Genomic DNA, 27506 nt, shown 5'->3' on the forward strand with positions numbered 1-27506 from the left:
AGCCAGCACTAATTTCCAATCTTGCTATGCTGAAGAAAGAGGGTGAAAAAAAAATAAAACAAAAAGAGAAAGAATGGAAACCAGAAAAACCAGAAATATCACTTCATGTTAGTGAGAATTGGAAAGTCCTGTTAGTGGTTTCAGTGACAGGTTTAAGTTTCTATTAAAAAGAGAAGAAGAATTTGGAATATCTGTTCAAAATGAGAGTGAATATTTTTCCTTAGACACAGAACATCCTTGTGACACTCAGGTCTTTGCGTACTGCAGGCAGGATGGAATTTTACTGACCAAATAAAGCATCGTCACTACTTGAGTACAGCAAACATTTGTAAAAACATATTAAACATGTCATAAATTAACTGAATTTGGGAGCCTGTAAACACTCACTTGAACTCGCAGTTCTTTGATTTCACCAGCGTATCCATTTATCTGGATACCCAGAGAATCCCGTGTTCATCCCTTAACCCGCTAAAGCACTGGTTTTTAACTCCTTTTGTATTTTCTAAATTCCTTTGGTCCTATTTGGACTACTTGCCATTCCCCTCTGTGACCGTGGATGAAAATTAAGAGCACCCAGCAAAAAACACATTTTGCAACACCTCGCTTACCTCATGCTTTTACCTCTATCAGGGAAAAAACACATTTACACCAAGCGCCTGTCCAGACTGAGTCAAGCTTTAAGCCACACAAGGAACAGATGCAAATCAAAATAAAACTCCAAGAGGAACCTTGCAGGGAAGCACGGCGTTACCCACGGAGACACCCGGCCCAAGGGACGCAGATGCTCTTGCAGGGAGCGCTGTGGCCACGGTCTCCGCCAGGCGAGGCCTGCGGCAGCGACGTGCCTGGAGTTTATTGCCACCGAGGCCTCAGTGCACCCTATCCAAAGAGAAACTTCTTGACAAAGTTTTGGGGTCCAGACCCTGAAACGTGGGTCTGGAGCACGAGCTCTCTGCTGACGGAGAGGAAAAATGCTGTTTCCTAACACGCTGGTCTCTGATACGGTCGGGTCATGCTGTGGGCCGCACTGCACAGTAACATCTCTTCAGCACAAGGCAACAGGACCAGAAGGTGCTGGAAATCTTATCTCCACACATTCAACCTTCCTATCCAGCACACTGGATTTGGTGTATGGCCCTGCCTGCACCGTGGCCAGGATTTCTGTGTGAGCAGAAGGTAGGGCTGAAGCACGACGTGTCAGAGTTCAGCAGAATACTGTAAACACAACACAAACTTAAAGATAAACTGACGGGGATGGGTCGGTAGTCCAGATTTGGTCTAAAGGGAGTTACACAAAAAAGTGTAAAATGCCCAAACGTGTGAGGAAGTGAAGAATTTGAAAAATAACAATTAATCCTGTAATGTCAAACAAGGGACAAGGAAAAGAGATCCCGTGCCCTTACACTTTGGTTTCATCCTGTGTTGCTTTCAGGCTTTCCAAATTCACTAGAGACCCCTACGATAAATGACTTTTTGTTTGGAGGTTGCTTGTCTTGCATTCCCTGAAGAAGGCAGCAATGCCACACTATCTATTTTAATCTCAATAGCTGGTCCTCAAGGCTGCAAGGCATCTTAGTGCTTTAGGTGATACAGAATCAAGATTCTTAAATCAGAGCCATTAGACCTAATGTCTAATTTTAGATGAAATCATTGGTGTTAGGTCCCAAAAGGCTGCCACTAAAGCCAAGGAAACTGCTGCTACTGCTTTCATTGCAAAGTCTTCCTATTTGCCTATGGATAATCCTGGTGAGCATTAGATACAGAGTCTGAACAGCAAACCAGTAAAAACATAGCCAGAAATACCCAAGGAATTCCTTGGAACACAGCCGTAGGGGCTATGGGGACAATTAACGTTGGGTGACAAAGCACTGCTTCATTGTCAAACACGCAAGCTTTGCTCCACCCTCCATTTCAAGTCCTCAATAGGAGACCTATTTCCAGACGTCTAACTCCTACTGAGTTTTCATTGATTTGAATTCAAACTAGTGCCCAGAGAGCAGTGGAAGAATACACGGTCCTTTAAACTTTTAAGTGCTTAAGTATCATTTAAAAACAGGGTGACAAATTTCTCAGGCACCTCAGGTCCCTCTGAAATTGAGCTTTCATTGCCTGCTTCCTTTGTTCTTGACCTAATTGACAGAAAAAAAAATGGCTAAAAATCTGGGTCAGCATGCCTAAACCTCCCACACGGACACCTCACCCCAAACCCCATAGCACGCAGGTAGATGATGCCGCCTGTGGAAGCCGCACTTCTCTTCTGTGGCAGCAGGCTCACAGCCAGCACGTGAAGACGTGGCCCTAGGAGCAGATGTCGCCTCCTAACGTGCACGTGCATTTCTTCCCCGGGAATCCAACTGCTCTTGTTGGTCTGACGCCAAAGATCCCCTCTTGTGACACCCCCCCTCTTTTTTCACCTCCCTGCACTTGGGGTAAGTTGGGAGTAATTTTTGTAACTTCGGAACTGCCTGGGTACGATTCTAAGTAGAATCCCGGTCATTATGTCAAAATGAACTGCAGGTTTAAAAAAAAAAAAAAAGCCACAACAACAATCAAAACACCCAAACAACAAAAATAGTCATAATTTCTCAGCATTTTATATCAGCTGTGGGCCTATGCAGAAACCGAGGCGATTTGGTCAAAAACCAGATGTTAACTGAGGAGACGCATCCTGCACTGCAGGTCCTTGGCAGTAATGAACAAGCTGTGCTAAGAGTTTTGTGGATCTAAATTACCTTTAGAGGAAAATTGTCCCTGAGAGCAAAGACTGGAAGGGATTTGGGGCAGGGACCAACTCAATTGCGCTTTGTATAGGGTGCCAATGCCCAGACACGCAATTCTTAACTGCTAACAGTATGTGGAACAAAAGAAATATACTAAGGAAAGATCACACAACAGAGAGATTTTACATAGGAGGGTTAGTCAGTTAGATGCCATTCCCAGTCCTGCCAGGCACCCTTTAAACATCACTTGAACACTCTGAAGGGTCTGGTTCTTCATTTAGCAAGGGGCGTCTCATCAGACGGCCTCACCTCACCGGAAAGCTTGTGAGCCTCTTGCTTCGAATCTGCATTGAGATCCCCAAATGAAGGTGCTCAGAAAGAACAGGCAAGATGACAGACTACCAATCATCCGGTGTCAAGCTTCTACTTGAAAAACACTGAGAAACAGGAGAGATGCTGCCCTGCAAAAGTGTGAATGAGCACAGCCGTACCTATCGCACAGCCCCGTTCAACCAGAAGCTCACCCAAAGACAGCAATGTTTTTTGGGAGACACCTCTGGTTTTTGGAAAGCAGCCCATGCAGGTCTGTGTTGTGCCAGGCTGATCTGAGGCCTGAGGGGAAAAATGGTAATTGTTTTCTTTATTTTTCATCTCCCCCCTACATCTCACTAACAGCTTCGGCTGCAGCCACATTCTATTTTTTCCCCTTACAATTGTTTCAATAGATTCTTTATGGTTTATGGGTTGGTTGGTTTGTTGGTGTTTTTTCTTGTGTGTGTGTGTTGTGTTTTTTTTTTTTTCCCCTTAAACCGAAGCCTGAAATATGCTCTGAATTAAGAAAAAGCTCCATGTCACTTGGGATTGGACTGCTGCTGAACTGTTCCGTGTGTGTGCGCGTGTGTGTGCGCGCAACCTCCTGGCCAAAAATGCCTCAGGGGCTCTCCCTAACTGTTGGGGTCCTAAAAAGGGTCCGCTTTTCCTGATTGGCCTCCCTCCGACACGGCTGGGGGGAGAGCTTGGGGGGAGCGCTCTCCACCCCCACTAGCACCACGCTCCCTCTCTAGCACATCTGTCCAAGCTTGCTCACTGCTGGCCCTTTCCTTCCCCATATGCTACAGGCATTCTTGGCCTGACTGAATCCTTAGTGCATTAAGCAGGAGGCCCCTGGTTCAAGAAATCTCCCCCACTTATAACGTGGAGTGCAGAAGAAATGGTGTGTGCGGTGGAGGGGTGAGAAGAAGGGATCAGCGAGGGGGAAAGAAAAAAAAAAAAAAGGTGTGCGTGGGGAGGGGGAACATCTCGCCTGTTATCTTTATCGGAAAAGAAGTCCATTCACTGCGGGAACATAACACATAGCTTTGGCTTTTAACCTTTCCTGTTCCCCAGGCAAAGTGTGAAGGTGGGACTGCACAGAGGCTCACTGTGTGGAAGCGCCGATCCAGAGGCAGAGGTCTCCTTGGTCCACGCAGGCTCTGTCTCCAGTTAGGGCAGTTTATTCTGGGATGGTGCAGCTGTGCAGCAAAACAACACACTTAACACACACACACACACACCCCAAACAAGAAACCTTCTGGATATCGCTTTGTTTGGTCCCAGGTTTAAGACTGGAATTTGGGAACTGGTCGGTGCAGCTGGAAATCGTCTTGTCTGGCTTGTGCTGGGCCAGCCCCAGCGAGGGTCAGGCGCAGGGGCAGCCAGCAACGCTGCGCAGCCGCCCTCACACCTATGTTCAGGCTACCTAACGGCATCTCAGCCCCCGTGGCGTGAAAAACGGCAACCCAAACGCTAAAAGTGCAGATTGGTGGTGCCTTTCCTGAGGCGAGGACCAGCTCTTGACATTTGGACGATGGCCTCCCACTGCCCAGACGCACAGAGCAGCACCTCAGGAGGGAGGACGGGGTGCTGGGAGTGCAGACGGCTGCCAGCCTTCACTGCTCTGCTTCTCGCTAGGGCAATTGCCAGCAAAACCACTGAACTTCCAGTACCCAGGTATCCTGCACACCTTGTGCCGCCGTTCCAAAATGACTGTGGGCATTGGGTTGTACCCGCAGCCGTACTGTAGCTCATTTTGCTGTACTGAGCCAGCCGGGCTTCACAGGGACTGTGGCATCCCCAGGGAGAGGCAATCCTGAGCGGGATAACACAGTGCCAGCCCTGCACTGTGCCAGCTGGCCCTCATCTGGAGAAGGCTTCCCATGAAGTCAGCATGGACTAGTCCTGAGGAAACACTCAAAAGGCACTTCGGGGTGAAAGAACAGCAGTGTTTGGGGCTTTTTTTTGTGGTTTGTTTTTGCAAGCGCCATGAAATATCAAATGCGGCCCGCTATAGATATTTGGCCTTTCTGGAGGCCACTTCCATTTACGCAAAACCCGTGTGCTACTACTGCAATTACGTTACCTTCACATCCCTTTTACATTTCTCTAGTCATGCATGAAAAACAAACAGCATATGATACCATTTATGACCCTGCAGTTGCAAGCTAGAAAGAAAGAGGAAAATCGAAGTACATCCTAAATTATCCCTAGTTTTGTCAATGAGACGTTCATCAGTCTCAGGAAGCTGTAAGTCTCTGGAGCTCTTAGACACTTTGACAATCCCAACCTCTATGGACATATGTATCAAAAAGTGACCTGTGATTTAAAAACGGAGGACTCAGTTTCCAGGAAGCAACATTCACCTGTTAGCAGGGATCTTGGGAATGGAAGGGTGCATCTGCATCAAGGCATCACTTCCACCTGGTCACAGTTCTCTCACAGTCAGCTGTAAATAACAAATCATCAGTTTAAAAAAAAATGCATTAATCACCAATCATGGCACAATAAGGAAGAAAAGCCAAACAAAGGCAGAGAACTGTATGAGCACCACCAAGGAACTGCTGAGGAAGACTAAGATCATACGGAACAATTACTCCCCATTGTCTGCTGTCCAAATAACCACAGATGAGACAGACACAATGCCTCTCCCAGAACATGAAGGGTATTTCAGTTAAAGGACACTTGGCCTGGAGATTTCAGTTTATATAATAATACATGAACTAGAATAGCCTTGATGAAACTTCATCTACTTTGTTCCTCACCTACTGTAAACCATGCACGAGTGTTGAATGAATAAAATCTTTCATGATTATAAGAACTTTGATGCTTCTAAAGCCTAATACCTCTGAAAAAAAAACCAGAGTAGGCAAACTATCAACACTCCATCCACCTGCCAGTTCCTAACATTTCACTCAGTCTAATCTTGAAATGCATTTACCATTACAAACTAAGCAGTAAGGGCCAGAAGACACCTAAAGCCGCAATCTAGCTTTTTCCCTCACAGAGGGCAATATAAAGTACTCCTAGACCATTCCTCACAGATGACCAACTTTTTTTTTTTGAGACCTCCAAAGAAGCAGACCCAGTAACATTCTCACACAGCTTATTTTAGCCCTGAACTTGAAGCTAGAAAGCTTTTCTTAATATCTCAACTCACACCAATTATTTTTCTCCTACTCATTGCTGCTATGAAGAACAATTCATCACCATTCTCTTTCTAGCAATGTTTTACATATTGGAGGAATGTTATCACATCCCATCAGTCTTCCCTCCTCTAGACTAAACAAATCCAATTCTTTCAATCTTTCCTCATAGGTTGCGTTTTCCAAACCTCTTATCATTCCTATGGCTCTCCTTTAGTCTCTCTCCAATTTGTCAAGATTTTTCTTAAACTGCACAACCAAAGCGGAACACAGCCAAGGCTGTACGAAGGTTGCCTGAAAAGCAAAGTTTACCCCTCGTCTTTTACCCACAAGTCTCACTAAAGCTCTCCATAGCATGAGTTGTCTTTTCTGAAGCAGTTTTATCACATTATACCATATTCAGTTTATGATCTTCCAGTGCCCTGCATTCTTAATTGTCTTAATTTGTAAATACTGTTTCCCTTGCAAAGTATTTTCTATTTCGCATTCTGTTCTGCACTTGATTGATTTCATCAACCATTAAGATTTTTCCTTGTTGTTTTTTTTTTTCCTGGCATTTCAGGCTGCTAATTTCAAATTACCAGGTACTAAAATCATTTGAGTTCTGTTTCTCCTTTCCAAAATGCTGCAGTTCTACCTAACATGACCTCTGCAAATTGTATCAGCGTGCTTTCTCTATTATCATCCAAGACAGTCAGTGAAGTACTGAGCACTACCCAGCCCTGGGCAGACCCTAGAGGGACCCCATTTGACATCCCCTCCCACCTTGACAGGAAACTGTCCCTATTTACTTTTTGAGCCTTAATTTACAGGTTAGTCATACACCCACGTTGTAAGAATTCGAAATAGAGGACGTTTTTCTACTTCTTCAACTACGAGTACACCACAAATGACAGCATGCAAAGCTGTACTAAAAATCAACACACATCATATCTACTTCTTGGTTTTTATTTACTAGTTCATCTGTCCTGCAAAGAAATTGTACTGGTTTGACATGATTTGCTCTCGACAAATCCATATTTGCTGTTTCTTATTAACTTCTTATTCTCTGAGTGCTTGTAACAGCTAATTCTAGAAACTTTTGGGGTATTGAAGTGGGTTTTACTGTTCCATAATCCCCCTGGTTCTCATTTCCCCCTATGTAAAAATAGGCTCTATGTTTACCCTTCCTCGGGCCTCTGACTCTACCTTGGTCATCTGCGAACTCTGAAAGATAATCTCTAATCGCTCTGGGATTGTTTCAGCTAGATCCCAAAGTACTCCAGGGTAGATTTCATCAGGCCCTGCTGAATTGCCGAATATCTAAATTATCTACATTTTAGCCAGCACAGTCTTCTGCTATTTTAGATGATCCCCTTGTTAAAACTTACTGCATTATTATACAATCACAATCAACCTTTTTTTTGGAGAAGCAACCAAAAAAGGCATTGAATACTTCATTCTCTGTATCATTTGTTATTTCCTCTCCTTCCTTTTTAAGTAACAGAGTAACTATCCTATCATTTGCAGTTTTTATGTTTGCACTTATGTTTTTAAGGGGGTTTGATTCAGGGACTGATTTATGGGGAGTAAAGTAATGCAAAAGCAGGGTCTGTATTATCTAGAAACTCAGATACCATGAGCACGAGTCGATGCATAATTTTTGGCTTCAAAAATAGCTCAGAGACCATTTAAAAAAGACAACATTTTCTTGGATATTAACAACGTCTAAATAATATTAAAAAAAATGTGCAAAAGCTTCTGCTTTCCTTTAGGAAAGTTTATCATGCAACTGGCCTACTCACGACCATGTGTGCATGCTTGTGCATTTGTGTATGAGCTGATGACCAAAAGCATTTTGAAAAGCAAATTTAAATGCTAATATGTTCAATAGATAATTTCTCATCTGACCAAATCATCTCCAAAGACATTTTCTCCACAGATATCAAAGAAAGAAAAGAAAGATGATGACAAAAGCACACAATGCACTTTGAAAGCAAAATAACTCAAAGTTAAGTACTTTTTTTTTTACTTTTTTTTTTCTAAGTGTGGCCATTAACAAGAGATCCTTGGAAACCCTGCGGGTTTTATGGAGTTTGATGAGCTCTTAATTAGAAATGGCTGAAATTTAAGCTGAGGACTTCTGAAAGCTGTGGCTGGATGGAAACAGGAGGCTTGCTTCTGCCTGATTTCCTACTTAAAAACAGGCTTATGCACAACTTCTAATAAAGCAGCTAAGAATGATAATGCTGTAGTGGACTGGTAGCACAGGGACAAGTGTTTCTGATAAAACACTGACTAAAGAGAATTTCTTCCCAAACTCAGACCAAAATAGACTTTGATCAGAGAAAAGGGTAAATGGTTCAGAAGAAGGTTGGAAGCATCAAGAAAGGAAAGAAGGGTAAGGCTGGGTCAGAAGAGGCCAAGAAAAAAAAAAAAAGTGGAATTTGAGAAATGGAAAGAGTCAGGCAATCGCAAAAGCTCTGAAAAGCATCTGGGAAAAAATCCCAGAGTTTCAAAAGGCATCTAGGTGCCTAGCTCTCTTTGGCGGTCTCAGCCTAAACTCTTAACTGGTGCAAATGAATGTTGCTCGAGTGAAGGCAGTGGAGACATTACTGATTTCAAAGGCAGTTTTGCTAATTCCTTCAGACATCTTATAAGCAGGAAAGAAATCTGACTACTGAACTTTGCTTGCCCGTAGTGGGATGATTGAACATCCTCTGTCTCCTCTTTATTAACTCGTAGACACAGAAACCAAGCTGCAGCACACCTGGAATCGCTGCGATCCTCTGCGCACTCACAGGACCTACTGCATACGCTTTCAGGAGCTTTGAGAAAGTGCCCTGAAAGAGTTGAGGCTTTTTATCTATTTCCAAGTTGTACCTGAAAGCAATACATTTATCTCTCGCATATACATCTTAACTGTTCGCCTGTTCTTTGAATTTCAGGCTGCATTTGATTAACTCTGCAAAATATTTTGGGATGCAGTCAGGCTGGAACAACATATGCAGAATAGATTATGATTATGCAGGGTGAACCAGATCACCGAACATGAGACAGATTAGCAGCTATACTAGACAGACAATCTATTTAAGTCTTCTGCTTTTCATTGTGATTTAATTGAATTAAAATATTGTGTTTTTTTTTCCCAGTGTATTACTTGGAAATAGGATTTCTTTTCTATGTGGAAGATTTGCATTATTATTTAAGGGTGTTCTGGACAAAAGCCCATTTGTACAAATCGTTGAAGAGCTGCTCTTGGTACTGTTCAGGTCTTTCTTTATCTTCTGATCTTCTTCACTCTTCCTATAAAACAATCGGACACTCGAGCTGACTGCAGCACCTCCCTCTGATCAGAAAGTGTGATGCTAAGGAACAGGACTCCAGATCTGTATCCAAACACCGGTGTGCCAGGGGTCTGCAGGAGGTGAGGGTCTGTTCACAGCCCTTACCAAGCCATGTCCCACGCTGAGCTCCTGGACACGGCTCTGGGAAATGCCGTGGCTGCAGGCAGGCTGATGCGGAACAAGCTGGGGGGAGCCATATGAGTTGCATGACAACAGCAGAAGCGTTCTTCTGAAGCTTTTGATTTTAATTGTTTACTTCAGAAAAGTGGAGATAAGTATCAGCAGCTGGACACAGGGTAAATCGCAGCCACAGAGCTTGTGTAAATACTGAGGTTTCTGAAGAATGAGCTTATGTCAAGCAGCTTCAGGCAGGGAGCAGGCCAGGAAAGCCCTGGCTCGCTGGGGAAACTCCTGCTTCTCGTGCCTGTGGACATGTCCGAGCAGGCCCCAACTCGCCGAGGTTAAAGCCAAACACATTTCTGCCTTCCGAGCCTGGCCCCTGGCTTGAAATCGGCGTGATGAATCAGAGGAAAGGAAGGATTAAAAATGGGAGGGACTCTTAGGGGATGGTGACCTGCTTGCTACAGGGCCCGAGCCCCCACCTCGGCCTCAGCTTGCCCACACACCGGCCCCTTGGCCAAGGCTGAGCGAGGAACCAGCCCCACGCTCAGCCCGCGCAAAGAACAGGCGAGTGGTGTGGTTAATGTGTTTAGACACACACGTGAGGGGAGGGATGGGAAGAAAGAGATGAGAAAGTGCTCTCTGGAGTCCCCGTTTTAATTAAAGAGTACTCTCTAATGAAATAACCATCTACAAAGCTGTCTTCCAATTATGAGGCCTCCCCTAACACTTTCAGCATCTCCCGTGGACACTCCTGGAGTTTTCTGCACTGAGTGAGCCAAAGCTCCTCGCTCCCTCCTGTCCCCACGGCCTCCACCTAGCAGGAGAAGACCCCACAGGAGCCCAGCACAGTTCGACAAAAGCAGGGTGGTTACGTTCGCTGGAAACCAGGGGGCAAAAAGCAGAGAAAAATGAGAGTCGGACTCCCAGTAAAGATCAGTGGGAACTGGGGAGTCGGCATGGCTGCCCTCCTCAGAGGTATCCTCCGCACTGCGGGGGTTCACCTAGAGAAGACTGGGGCATCGCGAGGTAAAGCCAGATTATATGAGCTATAGGTTATTGGTTTTCTCTCTGCTACAAAAGACCTTTAAGCCTCCTTTACAACTTCATACATGTGAGTACACCCCTACACCTGGCTGCAACTCCTCTCTGAAATCCAGAGGCGTTCATATGAGAGTAGGGTCTCCCAAACGGATCCTGTTTCAGGTCTTCCCCAGTCTAACATTAAAAAAAGCTTACTTAATTGTTTCAATTTCATAAAATCTCATTTTATTAGAATTTCCAACATCCCCTGGGATCACGGTGGAATTAAGCTTTACCTGTCTGGCAACATTGATTCTAGTATCGTGCAATGTACTGGGTATTGCAACATGAGGGGAAATAAATCAACTCCTTTCTTTTACATTTCTGATCAGAAGACAACAGATAAAAACTGCTTTGGGTACTACTTTTGGGTACTGCAAGACAAATCATACCCCTTCATTCAGAATACACTTCCTGAAAATGTTGGTCTGGCCTGAAAGGTTGCTTTTTTTTTTTTGCAACATTATTCTACTCAAGAGCTTTATACTAATTGTTCTGATCAGCAATAACATCTTCTGTTTTCCCATTTTATGGACATTATGTAAAGTAAAAGGACAATGAAGTAAAATGGATTTTGTCAAAGCCACCAAACCATTACAAAAGAAGATTCGTTGCATAATGGATGCCCTTTTCCCCATAGGGACAGAAAAATACCCTGGCTTCAGCCTAATTTTTTTGTTTTGTCTGTTTGATATCTGATGCCTACCAGAAGGATTTGTAAAGAAACCTAAGGCATTTAGACTCCAATTTAATGGGATTTAAGCATTTACTTCTGTTGGAAATGTTGAAAACAATATACTAAAGACGAAACGAACTACTGAGTTTTAATCACCTCCTAACTTGATACCTTCAACAACAACACACTGAAAAACAGAAGAAAATTATGGGGCTGGAGGCAGCAGAATGCAAATGAACCCTTCCAAGTCTTGACTTTCCAAAACATTTCAGACTATTAGTTCTCAGTAATTTCAACCGGGGCTGCAATTACTAAAGACTTCTGAAAGTCAGCTGTCAACTTTTAAAGCGTTTTCTTTTTCCTATAATAGCAGATGGTTTGGAGATACAGCGGTTCTGAATGCTCACTTGAGGAACCTGAAGATTTCAGAAACAGATTTTAAAACTGACAGTCAATTGGTAAGTTTTTAGACTATTCTATAAGGCTAAGAAATGGCAAAAAGAAGAGATCAGGGGGAGACAATAAAAGAGAAAATATGAACAGGCTTTCTCAAAATAACCAGAGCTCTGTGGCAGTAACTGGGGAATAACAGAACCTGTTCGGTGTCTGCATCCGCTACTTTTGCCTTTACTCTTGTTGAGTAGTAGCATTAGTTTCACTGAAATCAATCAGCCTGCCTCTGGAGTCAGCTGTTATTTAATTTCACTGAAGGGAAAGGGCAGAATCAAGCCAGCAAATACTATCACGCTTATAGATATGTTTTGTTATGTTACATGAGAAATAGTAGCGTGGGACTGCTGGGAGTTTTCAGACTGATAAAGCTGTTATCGTATTTCTATTTTTCACTGGGGAATTGCAGCACCAAGAGATCAAGGTCATATTTAGTAGAAAGAGCTTAAGGGGTGTTTTACATATGAATAACTTTAAGCATATGTTTAAGTGTTTATCTGCAGTAGAGTATCTCCAAATGGCCTAAGACAAGACAGATCAAGCAAAGTCCACAGCAATGATCACCCATGAGCCCCAAGTAGCAGCTCAGGGCTGTAATTACAAAACCATCGATTCTTTGCAATGATAGCTCTATTAATGTCTTCATTTTCTCATCCCAAAAGATCATTTCTACCCCTTATAGTCGATCTAGCAAAGGAAAATAGGGAGATACGAGTTGCAAGTCCCTCTCTACTTCTTACCTAAATACAGCCTCTTAGCTCATTAAGAGCATCACACAGTCCTAAGCTCCTCATTTTAACAAGAGATGAGAGTTCTACCTGGAGTGCTTCAGTGACTCTCTCAGACAAGTCTGAAGCTCTCGAGACTAGTGTTAAATGCACTGGGTGTTTCTTTTGCATTACTCAGGTCCTTCAAGAAGTCAGGGGGAGAAATGAATATGTATTCTATATGTCAGCTAGTTATATCAAAGCCTATCGGTGTCTAATTATGGAAAACAATCTGCCTATGTGAAGTTAACAGGGAAAGCTCTAAACGGATGTTGATTAGAGAGTGCCTCTGTAGAGTACTTTTTGAGAGGTCATTTTGCAGAGTTTAGATTGAGATGGATGAAGGTGAGGTATTTGGCAGTGAATTGCATCTTTGAAGTGAATGACGAGATCAGGTTCTAGCATGGAAGCACAGAGGTTGCAGTGACATTCATCTGCAGGGGAGGCAAGTGGAATTACTAAGAGAATGAACAAACTAATTCGCAGGAGCAAGAAGCCCTTCTGAAGTGAGTGGCTGTGTTTACTTTAAAGGTGCACATGAACTTAAAGGTTAGTCCGAGTCATGTGAGAGAAAATTAGTGAACGTTTTGCTGAAGATAATGGCACATGGGGGATACTCAATAATTTTCAATATAACTCTTTTATGATGAGCTTTTACTTCAGATTAAATTTTTCCTTACCTCAAACAACACTCATTAGGGTGAATATTTTCCATTAAAAGTTCTGTGCAGCCCTGAAGGTACGATCCAAGCTCAATCACTTTGACCAAAAGAGAGGGTGTTGCTTTTTTTCTTCATCTGCCCCAAAACACTGACAGTGAAAATAAAGCATGGCATTACCCTAAATGATGTGCAGATGATGGGCCCAGACCTTTGGTGCTCAAAAATGACAGACTTGCCGAGCAGAGAATATGACCCATGTATTCAAGCCTTCGTGGAGATTGAGCCTGATACGGAGCAGAGGAAACGCCACAAGCTCCTCTTTCTCAAATGGTGTTGGCACTCCTCGAGACAATCCCACCAGATTTATTACATCTCTGAAAACATCCTACTGTGCTTTATACCTCCTTGTGGAATAGCCACAATTTACTGGTAGCCATAAGCCATTAGGTGGATATGGTCCTTCCTCTTTCTCTTTGATTTCAACAAACAAAAATCCAATGTACAACAAAAAGCTGCAGATAGGAACTCCACTGAGCGTTTGACTGTAAATGAAACCCTCAGTAGCTGATTGCTTGGAAGTGAGAGCAGAGGTTGAAAAGTAAATGCACTTTGTCCAGTGCACAGCATTGCTAAAATAATTTCTGACAGCCTGTGCCAAAGCACTGAAGTCAACAGACTTGGCTAATCCACTGTGATAAATGCAACAGTTACAAAAATAAATACCTTCAAAAAGCAACTGGGAGTTGGCCAACATGAACAATCCGAAGAAAGCCATACTTGTCACCCCTAAATCTTGAAATAGCAGAAAAACTTATCTTTCCAGTGACATTTCTAACAGGCACGGACAGGCCCTGCTTGACATCTGCCACGGACACCTCACTTCCAAATAGCCTTGTTCTGCTCCAAAGGACCATCAGTAGGTACCGGCTGTACAGATTTGTCTTATTTCCATGATTTGCTTTAGCCAAACATCACCAGCTCTAAAAAGCACCCAATATTCAAACTGTTCTATAGGACCTTCTGTTTTCTTTCTTTGTTGCTTGGCATTGTTGTCACTTCATCACTTATAGAGATGGGCAGAACAATTTGAGTTGACTTTTGAGCCGTATGCATCAACACCAGGAGAAATAATGACTCTCATACTTACAACTTCTGCTCTATTATTTCATACAGAATGGAGAATGAAAATATAGCTTAACTAATTTTTGGCAATTTAACATATATTTTTTTAACAATTTAATGCATTTTTTGACCATTTAACTTACTTCAAAGCATATTTCGTTAAGGACAGAGAAAGAATTGCCATGGAGAGAAACGTATAAGGGAGAATAGTGAAATGCAAAATATATCTAAGAAGTGTCCTTTCCTTTGGCCCACTTCCCATGGAGCCTTTCAGTCTAATTTATTTGGTACTGCAAATCTCAGAGAAGTCAATGGACTTCTTTGCAATTTCTAGAATAAGCCAGGAAAGAAAGATGCAAGTACTTGTAAGGAAATCCTTGAATTTCCTATAGCTTTTTACGCAGTGGCTTAATGTCTAGACTCTTTCTTGGAATGAAGGCTCTGGATCATTTTCCTTTTTTCCCCCAAGTACTGCCCTGCATGACTGCAAGGCAGGAAAAGCCAGCACCTCTCAAACTGTTCCATTGCTTTCATTACATTTGTACCTCGCTTTCAAACTTTGTATAGCAGGGTTATGTTGTAAATATAAATACATAAATGGAAAGCTAAAAGGAAATTTTAATCAGCATTGATTTTACATATTTTTCACTAATTCTGCATTTAGTAAACCTTCACCATCTCACAGTTAGGCCTTCCATTTCTTAAGTTAGTTTATAAATCTTTTCATACAGATTAGGCTGCAGCTCTCCATACAGATGAGCGTTGCTCATCTCACGCTCATTCTGCTTTCAGAGCAGGTACACCCAGATTTTGCTCCGTTACAACCATTTCAGTTCAGTCTATGACATTCTGTTGCCATCTGTGTATCGGTGCATCACTGGCCTTGCTGCAGTCCTACTAACACAAAGCTTTAGTTGTACTGCTGTGCTGGTTTTGCAGGTCCATCTCCATGCTTTAAGAGGGTGATAATTTACTACAGTTTTCATTAAAGAGAATTCACTCTTGAGTGCTAGCAACTCCTGCTTTAATATTTCAGAGACAAGCAGCCTCTGTACTTTAATCCATCCCCGGACAAGATGCAGTCTGCCACCAACAAAGTTACGTGATTGACAGCACAACCTTTGTGCTCCTGCTCAAACGTGCTCCCTTCTGAACTTCAACCATTTCTTCCAACTTCAAAGCCAGAACCAGAAGGGCTTAGTGATGCTAGCAGGTAGACCATATACCATTAGTGTCCATTAAAGTTAGAGCTGAAAAAATCACCTCCCATTGCAGACCTGGAGTGAATTCTCCATGACCACCGAACTCCCATCTCCATAACCTCAGCACTGCTACCCCAACCAGTCCCTCCTGCATACCATGGTCCCCATCCTGTCTGCAGAAGGATTAACACACTGCCCGTCACACTTACACCAGAATAACTTCGTCCTGTAAAGCAGTTTTATAGACATCAGCAGCTCTGGTATGACTGCACATCCACAATAGGAGCTTGCAGTGATTTAACTACCGGAGGTTCCAAACTATTCTTTAATTTAACCACAGCTTCCAAGTTTAAAGTAGAGAGCAAAGTCATGGTGGCAATGGCAGAACAGTGCTTGTCAGGCAGCCCTAAATCTGCAATGCATTAACCGTGGTTGGAGAGAGCCTGTTTATTAATTCATAGCATAGGTTCACAGAGTTATTGTGTATTAATCTATTAAGATGTAGAGTCACTGGCCTAAACTTCAAGAAGCGTGGGATCGGCTAGAGAGTGAGTCCAGTACCTAAGGCAGGGATGAAAATGAGAAGCTTAAATTTGAGCAAATTTGGGTCAACTTTGGTGGAGGTACACACGCTTTGGCATTGCTGCTTTACTCTGTTTTAGATCAGCAGCAGCAGAGCCAAAACTTTGCAGAGGTTTTTCAGACATTTAGTCTCCCTTTAGTCATGGATCGTTATCGTAGGTATTAACACTGAAATAGGATAATGAAGTTATGAAAGGCCAGCTCAAGTTATCTGCCGTCCATAATGCGCTCCATCAGATGAGCCGAAGTGACAGAACAGAGCCTCAGAGCACTTCATGCATTATGGATCGCTGCTTGCATCTCGCAGGCACTGCATTCTTACATCACTGCTTTACAGGAGGCATGAGACAGGAACTAATGTATGCGTGTCTTAGCACAGTATGTAATGCAGTGAAGTCCTGACCTTGTTCAAAGTTACTAAGTGCTATTAATATATATAATGGAAATAAATATTAGCCTTGCTTTGCAGATCGAGCAACCTGAGACACAAGGCCCCTAAGCGATTTGTCAGGACCAACAGGGTGCCAGGTATCCTGACAATTTCTTTTATTCTAAGCACCAGACAAGTTCATTCCCATCCATCCTAGCACTCCTGCAGGGAGGAGGAGAAGAAGAAGAAAAAAAAAAAGCATCCCCTCTAAAAATGCTCCTGCTTTATCAGCAAAAAGAGGGTGATAACAAAACCAGCTCAGGCCAGACAAAAGCTAATTGAAGCATATGGGCTCAAGCAGATACTTAGAAGCACAGCCTTAAAATAGCCCAGCAGGACTAAGGGATGAATCTTCTTCAAGCACTGCAACAAGGAAGTGGCAGTCAGCAGTAAGGCTTAAAATGAAGCATGATAAAGCATTTCCAGGCAGGTCAGGCACCTGCTTCAGACTTTCTGAAAGGACAATGTGGTCCATTGTGCTGAAAGCAGCAGTGGCGAAGAGAACATATCCCTAAATCACTCTCCTACATGAGATGGCTGCCTGAACTTTCCAGTGGGCACTCTGAGTCCTACCATAGCCTTGCCTTAGAGCCAGCCTCAAATATATGTATGAGATCATGGGTATGGAGGTGCTATTGATGCTGCACTGAAGTGACCTTCTCTAGAACTTTGAATTTAAATGGAAAACACCATAGGCAACCAGACAAGAATTTGACACACTGCCTGGAGAGAGAACAGACTGTTTCAGTGCGTGCAAGAGGAATGCTGTATGGCAGTAAGTAATAGGTAGCATCCATTAGGCAGGATCTCTTTGGACACAGAGCTGGGGGATAAGTTTTCAGTGTGACATTGAATTCTTCAGACACTGTAGTAGGCTTAGCTTCTTTAAACGAAATTTGCTCAGAGGAATATAAGCCATTTCCAAGCATGAACAGAGTACATTAAAGCACTGACTCAGGCTTTGATTCAGAAAAGCACTTAAGCACCCTTCTTGTAAAGGGATACTTTTCGGTGCTCGGACCTTGGAAGGGAAGGTGTATTGTGGTCTCTTTGGCTCAATGCCACACATCAGGGCATAAAATAAAGCTCAAACTAATGCAATTAAGGAGGAATCCTTCACAGTGGACATACTTAATCCATTACTGCCCACCGCAGCAGTTCTTGCACCTAGGACTGGCCATTCCCAGGAGCAGCACACTGACTAGGCAGGGGAATGACCCATTTTAATGAAGGCATTGTCTGAGATATTTAATAAAATACTTTTGCTTTGTTCTGTGAATTTGACACTGATGACACTGTTCTTCAGCTGTGATAGGCTTGCATGTGCTTATAATCTGGCACAAGGAACACTTCACATGAAAACAACTTCCATGGGACGGCGAGCTTCTTGCCACAGCACTGACGGGCAAGAGCCTCAGGGGACCGAATTTTGCATGCGAGAGCAGTGGTGTGGGAGGGGGAAACACAGGTAGAAAAGGCTTGACTTCATAAAGAAAATGTCTGGACTTGAAGAAGGAAAATAAGCAAACCAGAAAGGGGAGGAGGAGCAAACACCACACTATTTCACTGCTGGCTGAACAGTTTTGGGAAAGAGATTAAAAAGAATCTCACCAAAGTTTATCTTTTTTAAATTGTGCCAAAACTTCAAAATAAATAAATAAATAAATAACCGCAACAACCTTTTGATGCTATTCATCTTTACCATGAAAACATCAATGATATTGATACCAAAGACTCTAAATCACAGACTCATTCATCTTGCAAGCAGCATTCATTTGTAATTCTACAGCATTTTATTTCATGATGGACTAGTAAGTGTTTGGTAGTGCATTTTGCAATAATAATAAACTAAAAGCAACATGAGACTAAACTAAAAGCAACTGTAACTTGGCTGTTAAATCTTTTCTTGAAAATGCTGTGAGCTTGCCAGAATATTTGGTGAGAGATGTCAGGCTTGCAAATTGACACAGAAAGAATTAACCAGGTTCTATTGTATACTGCAGACTTTGCTTGTAGCTATTCCTTATGATCCATCTTCCTAACTTCTTGCAAATGTTTTTACTATAAATATTATTGCCATTAACATTCTTATTGTGGGACACCTATAGTTTTAGTTCAAATCCCAGTCCGGATTAGATCCTCATCTCTCATGCTGTAGACACGACTTCTCCACGTACCTTCAAACTGTTACGTAGACTCAGAGATGTTATTCAATGCAGGAAAATACAATGGGTAAGCTAGGAGAATTGCTTCCTTTTAGATGAGAAAACTGATCTTCGGTGTCATGGCCAGGTTACATCAGGAGTTAACAGCAGAATTAGTTATTCTTATTTCAGTCCCTTAATGACGCAATCATCCTTCTTGCCAGTTAGCTCTCCTTATAATTACGGTGTACAATGACGCATGTTTTAAGAGTACAGACAAGCACAGAGCTAATATCATGTGAAGTGATCTGCTGAGTAACTGCATCAGCTCTCTCGAAGGCAGTCCATCTAGGGATGTACTCAGAAGTGCATGGCCAGGCTGGGTGTAGGTGAACAACCAGCAGAACTCCTAAAAGGTATTTGCAGCCTAATCCATGCAGCTTCCTTCCCGGTCACAGCTCCCCAGGAAGCAGATAAGGCCCTCTCTGAAGTGTGAGATGGGCAGTGCAGCACTTCCCCTTGGAGCACTGGCGTAAAGTCAATGGATGCTTTTCCATGGAAATTAAGAAATTCAGATTTAACCACGTCCTGGGAAGTGTTCAGAATGAGCTTGCTCATCTGTCATCACGAGCTGATCCTCCTCTCTGGCTCATTTCACATCTCTGTCTTCATACTTGTGTGACTGAAATTGCTTCTGGCCCTGGCTGCAGGAGGAGGACAGTTTGGCTTTGAGTTCCTGATGCTCCATCCCCTGCTTTTAAGCCTACATGAAAAGAAAGAGCAGCACAGCCAAAAGTGATGTGCTGTTCTGTGAGGAGGGGGACCCTCTTACACTAGTGAGAACATGCCTAGGCACAATCTACCTGCTGGCAAGAAGCATCAGCTTAACAGTTTTTCCAAAGTCAAGAAAACAGGTACTCCTTACTGTCTGCATTGGCCTTCAGCTTCCCAAAATACTGTGCAAAAATATTAGCACTGATTTTTTAGATGTTGGAGAAAGGGGTTGGCTAGACAACATCTTGAACTCCTTTTCATTCCCCCTGTGCTAGGACTGCATGCCACAGAAAATGGCTCAAGCTTTCACCCTCACTGCCCTCTGATACTTTCTTCAGCCTCCAAACACAGACCTCCTTGCAACTTAAATTTACAGCTCCTTCTCCTATTCTTCTCCACTGATAACATTTTTGCCTTGCATACACAAGACTTCTGTGCATTTGAAGACTTATATCCCCTCTTGCTCTTTTCATCTCAAATGGAATGAGTTTAGTTGTTTGGGATTTCCACAGCAGCCACATATTCTCTTTGACCACCCTGCTGACTGCTAATCCAGCTTAACTAGGAAAATTGGAAAGAAAACTTTTCATAGCATTGCCGTGTTATTAAGGGCTTGTCTTTTAAGGGCAATGTATTTGTTGTCACTCAAGATGCTGCCAAGGGTCTCTGCAGAACAGTTTCTTTCTGACTGAACTTTTAAAAAAAAATCTTCATTTTCCCCATTTGGTCACCTGATGATTAATGGCTATTTGTCTCCTTCTGTAAACACAATGAACAAACATTCATGGGCAGTACTGCTTACTGGAACTACTTGATGTGCAGAAAACAAGAGATCACAGTATTGCTAGAGGATGTAGATACCATAATAAAGGCTGAGCCAAAATCTATTGAGTGCTGCAGGAACACAGGGAAAGGAAAGGTCCTTACTAAAAGATCCAACCGAGATACCTGAGTCAGAAAAGACAGGATATGTAAATATCACCATTATTGCCATTTTACAAGTGAAGAATGGAATAGAGAAGTGTAACACTTAAAAGGCAAGCAGGGTATCAGGCAATTTCCTAAAAGGACCCCAGCCTCAGTGAGTTGCTCCAGAGGTCTATAGAGTCTCAGATCAACACTTCAGCCATGCTCCTCACAACCGTTTACCACTCCAAGGGAAAATCTGTTTCATACTTCATGAAAAAGCCTCTATTTTCAAAGACCAAAGGGGCTGTGAAGGCCATAAAGTATATGAAGACTACAATGATGACAACATGCTTTTGAAGCAGTGAAAGGTATGAAGGCCATCTTGGGAAAGACCTGAGCTAGGATCATGCCCCTTGTGTCAAAGAAAACTCTCGGTTTACCTGCCAATTCTCATGTCCCCAGTTATTTGTATTTTCCAAAGCTCTGCAAAGCAAGTCCAGAGTTTCATTATTTATTTATTTGGGATGCTGCGTGTCACAGTGACACATTGAGAAACTGGCATCTGCAATTTTCACATGTCAGAGTGACTGTAACTTGAACTGACAAAATAAATTGCAGTTCACACACTCCCACTGACTTTGTTATGTCCCTGAAGCCCTAGGCCTATTTTTTCAATTAAGATCCCCCCTTCTGCCATCCCCCCTCTTCCTACTGCAGAAGCACAATGAGCAGTGGGCAGGAGGGAACGTGACTTCCACAGCTGGCAGCAGTTGACTGGGAAAGGTAATGGCATTTCTGATACAGAGAGCAAGTAATTCTCCTTGGCTTTTTAGGAAAAGGGACACGTCCTTATTCAATCAACTACTGCCACCAAACCTTTCAGACTGCACCGTGTCCAGGTGTGCAAAGGATGACAGGCCTGTGTCGGCTTTGCTTTAGTATTTTGGCTCTCAACTTTGTGAAGGGAGTTGGGTACTTCTACCAGGATACATCAGTTCTCAATTAAAATCAATGGAAGATTTCTTAATAAGGAGATTTACTTGATCTCCTGGTCAAGGGAATGCCAGAGGTCTGGGCAAGTAAGAAACTATATTAATCTCCCTGAAGCTGAGATGAGCATGCCATACACTGGAAGGGTGGGCAATAAAATCTTACACATGGGAATATCTCGTCCACTGCATGGCCCAGCAAGGGAAAATACTTTTAAATAGCTGACAGCCCCCCTACGTTTGTGCTCTCCCAGCACTCCTTTGCCCCATTCCACGTCAGTAAGCCTGAGCCATCACCTCACTTCCGACTGCGACCTTCCTTCTTTCTTGTCCTGTCACCACGGGCATGGAAAACATTCCCTTCCCTTCTCTGCAGTGGCGCAAGCCAAATAAAGCAAGCAGCAACTATTTCAAGCAGCAGAACTAGTACGGCTCATGAGGCAATGCTGCCTGACTTTCTTAGTCCTCTGACAATTATACCTTGCCTGAGCCCCTGACTTGGATTCCACGTCGTCTTCATTTGGTAAAATGCATCACACACTCCTAGGTGCTACCGAAGGAAAACATATTTTGTTTAACAGTCCAGGTTGACCCAAGTTGTTCCTTCATTTTGTAATCCTTTCCATCTATTTGAGCTGTATTTGGAGCAACAAAACCACATGTGGCTTGCATGACATTTAATTGCAAGTACTTCACACACTTCTAAATTCCTTCCTTTCGTGTGCAGCACTACATATTTAGTCAAGGACGTGTTGGGGAAGGTCAGTAGGAGGGGAGAGAGGGAAGAGAAAACCATCTTCTAATGCATTGGCCATTCCAGAAAGAGCACTGCTCAACCACAAGAGCTAGTCATATGTATGAACAATTCTATATTCCTGCTGGCAGAGTTGCAGGGGTGAACTCAGTTATCTAACGACTGCACTTACCAGGCAGTCATCAGCTCGGGGACGTATCTGGGTGTCTCGTGGCCTAGGAAGTTATGAGAACACAACATAATTGGATTACAAATGGGGTTATCTGGAGGCTTCAAGGTTTGCGGGAGTGACTACCTCACCAAACATTCTCCTCCTGGGCTACGAGACTACAAAGAGCAACACGGTTCTGCCTGTCCCAGATGAGCTGTGAACAATACAGCAATGAAGGGAGTGAGGGAAGGAAAGAAGAAGGGAGCCCAAAGTCTCCGTAGAAAGGCACTCTAAAGCAGTGGAATATAAAGTACAAAACTAATTAGTGGTATTTAGCTAATGCAATTATTCAGTCAAGTATATGAGAATAGTTATTGTGTTTCCTAATTGAATGATATGGTCAAAAACACAGTAAAAAACAACAGTATCCATGTTCCTCCACAGCTGTGCCCACACCTCAGTACAGCTCAGTTTCTAGCTGAGGAGTACTTGCTTTTCATCTTCAGCTCAGCTATCACCCCAAGATTTCTGTGCTGTCCACTCCTGGTTAGCTTTTTAGGGGCTGGTCAGGAGCCTGCAAACTTGCTTCTATTTCACTCCTATATCCAAACGTTCTGGGCAGGGCAGAGGATGCCGAAGTAAAATGGGAATAATTACTTTCTATAGCAGATTTCAAACTTACACTTGGTCCAAAATATTCCACCCCCTCCCCCCGGCATTCCCCTAGAACATAAATATTAACCTCAGAGTAACTCATCTCCATACCCCTTAATCTCATGTTCCCAGAACCTGCTTCTACCCAAAGAGAGCTGCTTACAGGCTTCTCTAAATCCCACTCTTGGATGCTCTCAGAGCCAGATGTGTCCACACACATATGGATCTGCTCTGGTCTGATTCTGCCCTAATTTCCACAAGACAAAATGGGAATAAAGCCTTTTCAGTCAACTGAATCTCGCATAGAAAGGATAAGAGATGAGCATTAAGAATGATGTGTTCTGCTCTCCAAAGGCATTAAGCACGAACGCTCTAACAGCAGATAAATTGGGTGTTTAACAGGGAGAAGAGTGCATGAGCAGAGAAAACTCTGAAGTGTCAACGGGAGCTCAGCACCCCTCGGGCATAGATGCCCACATCTCTTGGCATCATTTCAAGTCATGTCAAGTCTTTCTTCTTAAGAGGGCATCAGCAGGGCCTTTGAGATTTTTGGCTTCATGCTAAGGAAATCAAGGGTAGCAGTTGCTCTGCCTTTAACCTTGAAGTCAATCTTCTGAAAGCAGAAATTAGTAGCTTGACAGCTGATGAGAGTGCATTCCTCTACATTTACACAGCAGGTAGAACAAAAATAGCAATAGTATAAACTTCTTCCCATTGAGTCACTGCTCCTCAGCACCCTCCTGCCAAACACCTGTGGGCTCTCCCTGTGATGAGCAAGACTTTTCTAAGCTTTCATACACCCCCTGGCAGGGATGGTGGATCTGTTGGGGGTCTGCAAAGGAGAACCAGAGGAACAAAAAAAGCCCAGGGTGAATGCACACAAACCTCCATATGGGCAGCTCAAGGCTCTAGAAAATTTCCTGAGAGCTTTTGGGGTCAGTGTACCACTGTTTATTTACCCACTACTCCCTGAAGCACACAAAAAAACAACCTCTCTTTCCTCTAAAGCCCTTGCTCCTGTAAGACAGTGTGAACTGCAAACACACAATACAGAGAAACCTAAACAAATCTCCTCTTCAGGACTTTCCAAGAAAGAGTGGTCCAATTCACGCAACTTCACTATTACTAAAGCCACTGTGTTTTGAAAATGTGCTTAGGTGTTGGCAGCCATCTCAGCTCTTTGTAGTTTGTCAGCAGGTTAAAGATTTGAAGACCAAGTGGAAACTTTTGAAGTCGATGACATTCCAGATGAAGGCCTTTGCATCTGAACTCAGCAACATACCCTAGAAACGTTTCAAGGAAAACACTGATTTGTCAAAAACAAACATTTTTCAGAGGTATATGTGTATCAGCAAAGGCACAGAGTTTCCTCCTGCCCTCTAATTCAAACTAAGCAGCAGTAGCTGAGTGATTACAATACTCAGGTTTGTGCAGGTTGAAGACCTGTCTTGCTTTAAAGAAAGCACACAAATTTAAGTACTTGCCATGGGATGTGAATGCCCTGACAACCAGCATTCACAGTTTATTGGGCTGGGGAGCCCAGGGAAATAGCAAAATCCCTTCCAGTGAATAGAAGAAGTAAGGGAAAAAAAAAAAAAAGAGAGAAATCTAGTTTGCAATTTCATTCTGTAGCCAGCTACATGTTTGAACCTCTGTGCCACCAGGCTAGACCTTGTGCTGTTCAGCAGGAGGACAGTGCTCCCATTAATAGAGGGTTCAGTAAGAACTCAACAGGGCTGAGATGGCCCCAAGGAGCTGATCAGTAAGCAGCGACATGCACAAGAGAGATCTGGTCTTTACTAAACTATATCTACCAAACAGCCTCACGTATATTTTTCCAAGATGAAGGAATTCTTGTTTTTCCACCCTCATACAGTCCCGATTTTTTGTCCATCTCCTCTGGAATATTAACGACAGCCATCACTACAATACAGGTCTCTATTCTGGAGAGCTGGGCTTGTGTCCACTGGTCTCCAGAGATCCTGTTAGAGCATATTATTCCTTCCCCCACTTTTCTTCTGGAGCAGAACTGATTGAAGAGTGAAAGAGAATTTCAAGGTGAATAAAAACCCTGTGTTAAGCATGAGGTTATACACAGGGGTTGTGGTATCACAGCAGCCTTGGAAATGCCCACGAATCCCCAAAGCTTTGATTTCAGCATTAAGTAATGCTGGCCTGAACATTCATCCGGAAATGTGCACTGCACAGAATTTTTTATGTCTAACTTTTCTTTTTCAAAAGGTTCGCTTCTCCCTTCAGGTTGTGAGACTAAAAAAAATGCCAAGAACATCGGATTCACTATTCGGGTCAGTCCAGTAATACATCTCTTCTGGCACCCTGCTGACAGATGAGTCGAGCCAGCACCAGCTGCTCCCGCGGTAAATACGAAACTCTGCAGTAGGCAGTTATGAAATAACCTTGGTAAGAGGAAGTTTCTTCCTAGCCTTATCCTAACCCCTATTATTTAGCAGTTGGCTTACACCCAGCAGCACATAGCACCCAGGCGGATGCATATACCCCTTTCTAAATTATCCTAACATAATTAGATGTTCTCATTAGCCTTACATACTTCTGCCGTGGTCAGTCATCCCATAAATCAAAATGCCAGCTGTTTATTTACATGTCAGGGGCAGAATATTCACAATATTTAACAAATACTTGATGTTTATACTCCATCAGGCCTCCCAGTCCAAGTCTGACCATGTTTTGCACACAGCAAGAAGCAGTTTCTGCTACAGCAGGAAAACAAACTGGCCACTCTGAATTCCAGAGCAGCATCGCCCCTGCTGAGAAAGGAGGCAGGTGAATATTTTGGGCAAGGTTAGCTGCAAAGACAAGCAACTGGAGCAGGATCAGTGTTTCCCACGCTTCCCGGACTGACAACATTTCTGCACACCTCCGTGGCCACCTCACCATGGTCTTGTGGATCATGCAGGAAATGGGTTTCACAGCCTGGGGACGGCTGAGCTATGGGAGAGCCTCTACTCACCGCAGTAACCTCAAGGCAGATACTCATGGAAAACGAAGATAAGTTTATGGACAATTGGTCAAGCAAACATGGCTGAAGACACTACAATATTTTTAAGAAATGTTTCTGAAAAAAAGATGGTCACAAAAGGAGTCAGACATCCAAAATATTAAGAACTCCTATGCATACGTGTGTGTTTCTGTATGTATGTATGTGCCCTGGCTTTCTCATCCAGGTGAAAATAGTCCAAGCAAAACCTCAGGATGTTTTTCTCCACTGTCACGTACATGTTAATGCTGATGAAAACTTCTCGCTGCTTTCCTCCTCCTCAGAAAAGAGTTAGGACAAGGGTATTTCTCTTGCCTGGGGAAATACACTGTGATTAATCTTCCATTTATCTGCAAAACTCATAACAAACACTTTTAGCAGCTTTTGAGCAAAAGCTGGCCTTTTCTATGTAATCTGTCTTTCATTCCTGCTCCAAAGCAAAGGCAAAAATAAAACTATTTTCACTTTCTTCCCCCAAAAAGATAAGATTTTCCTTTGCTGGCCTGGTGCTCCCCCACTCCATGTAGCACTTGTTTCCACTGCTGGGGAGATATGTCTTTCAGCAGAGCTACTTTTCCTGGTTTACATGGAAAATATATACAAAGGCAATGAGCACTGATAAGAACGGTTAGGACTAGAAAGGATTCACTCAGATCTCCCAAATGCCTTCTTATTTCATCTGGACTCAACAGAGAAGCAAACACCTTTGAAAGCCCTGCTCCATGTCTTCCCACCCCTAACATAAAAGACAGAACTCTGAATCACAGTAAAATCTGGAAAGTCCAGGGAAAATCCAGATACAGCACACTCGATTCACCTTCCTCATTATAAGCAAACAAATAACATGTAAGGCTTTGTTTAGCTTCCAGTCTTTGCTTGAGGGTTTAGCTTCATTTCCTACTGCCTACCATCCCTTCAGAGTGCCCAAAGTTTATCCAAATTTGAATCTGCTCAGAAATCAAGGGAAATGTGACTGGGGGAGGGCAAAAAAGGAGAAGAAAGAAACAAGCTTTCTTCAGGATCCAGACATGTAAGCTGAAACAAAAGAGCCTGTGAGCTGACACCATCACCTTTCTCACAGCTCTGAGAACTACCTCACATCCCAAAGGCAGGAGGGGAGCAAAGTGGCAGCTCTGAACAGCTCAAACGTATTTGCAGATGCTGAATCAGTTGAAAATCTTCATATATATTATGATCATAATATAGCAAAGACCATGCTCGCTTCCTCAAAATTGGAGGCCTGTGAGTTAAAAGAAAAAGCCTCCTTGCATCTCCAGGACCTCCAAACAATTTCAGGGTGGCAGTACAGTTTTATTTTCCAGGTCTCCCACCTTCCTCAGTTCACTGAACAACAAGAGATGTTTTCCCTTTAATCTGCAATGCCACCTTGTGGCTATAAACAATGAGAACATTTAAAAGACATCAACATTTAAAACAAAATTCTAGGTCACTTTGACCAGGGATGAAAACACCACATTTGGAAGAGAAACACCTCCTGCAGGAGGACAAAGGTCATC

The 27506-nt window shown here is 43.1% G+C and overlaps 1 protein-coding gene across 7 annotated transcripts in view; it reads right to left on the minus strand.

Annotated features, from left to right (window-relative positions):
• PAPPA (pappalysin 1) overlaps window positions 1–27506 on the minus strand; it is a 370091-nt gene that overhangs the window by 254661 nt on the left and 87924 nt on the right. For 2 of the 7 annotated variants that reach the window (XM_080561610.1, XM_080561607.1), the window contains exon 3: window positions 5399–5481. The exons of 4 other annotated variants lie outside the window; for them this stretch is intronic. The gene's annotated coding sequence lies outside the window, so the exon portion shown is untranslated. Of the gene's footprint in view, window positions 1–4141; window positions 4232–5398; window positions 5482–27506 lie in introns of all 7 variants that reach the window. One more of the 7 variants, XM_080561605.1, reaches the window with a different exon arrangement.

Source organism: Anser brachyrhynchus (genome assembly GCF_964034855.1).
Source record: "Anser brachyrhynchus genome assembly, chromosome: 19".
NCBI lineage: Eukaryota > Metazoa > Chordata > Aves > Anseriformes > Anatidae > Anser > Anser brachyrhynchus.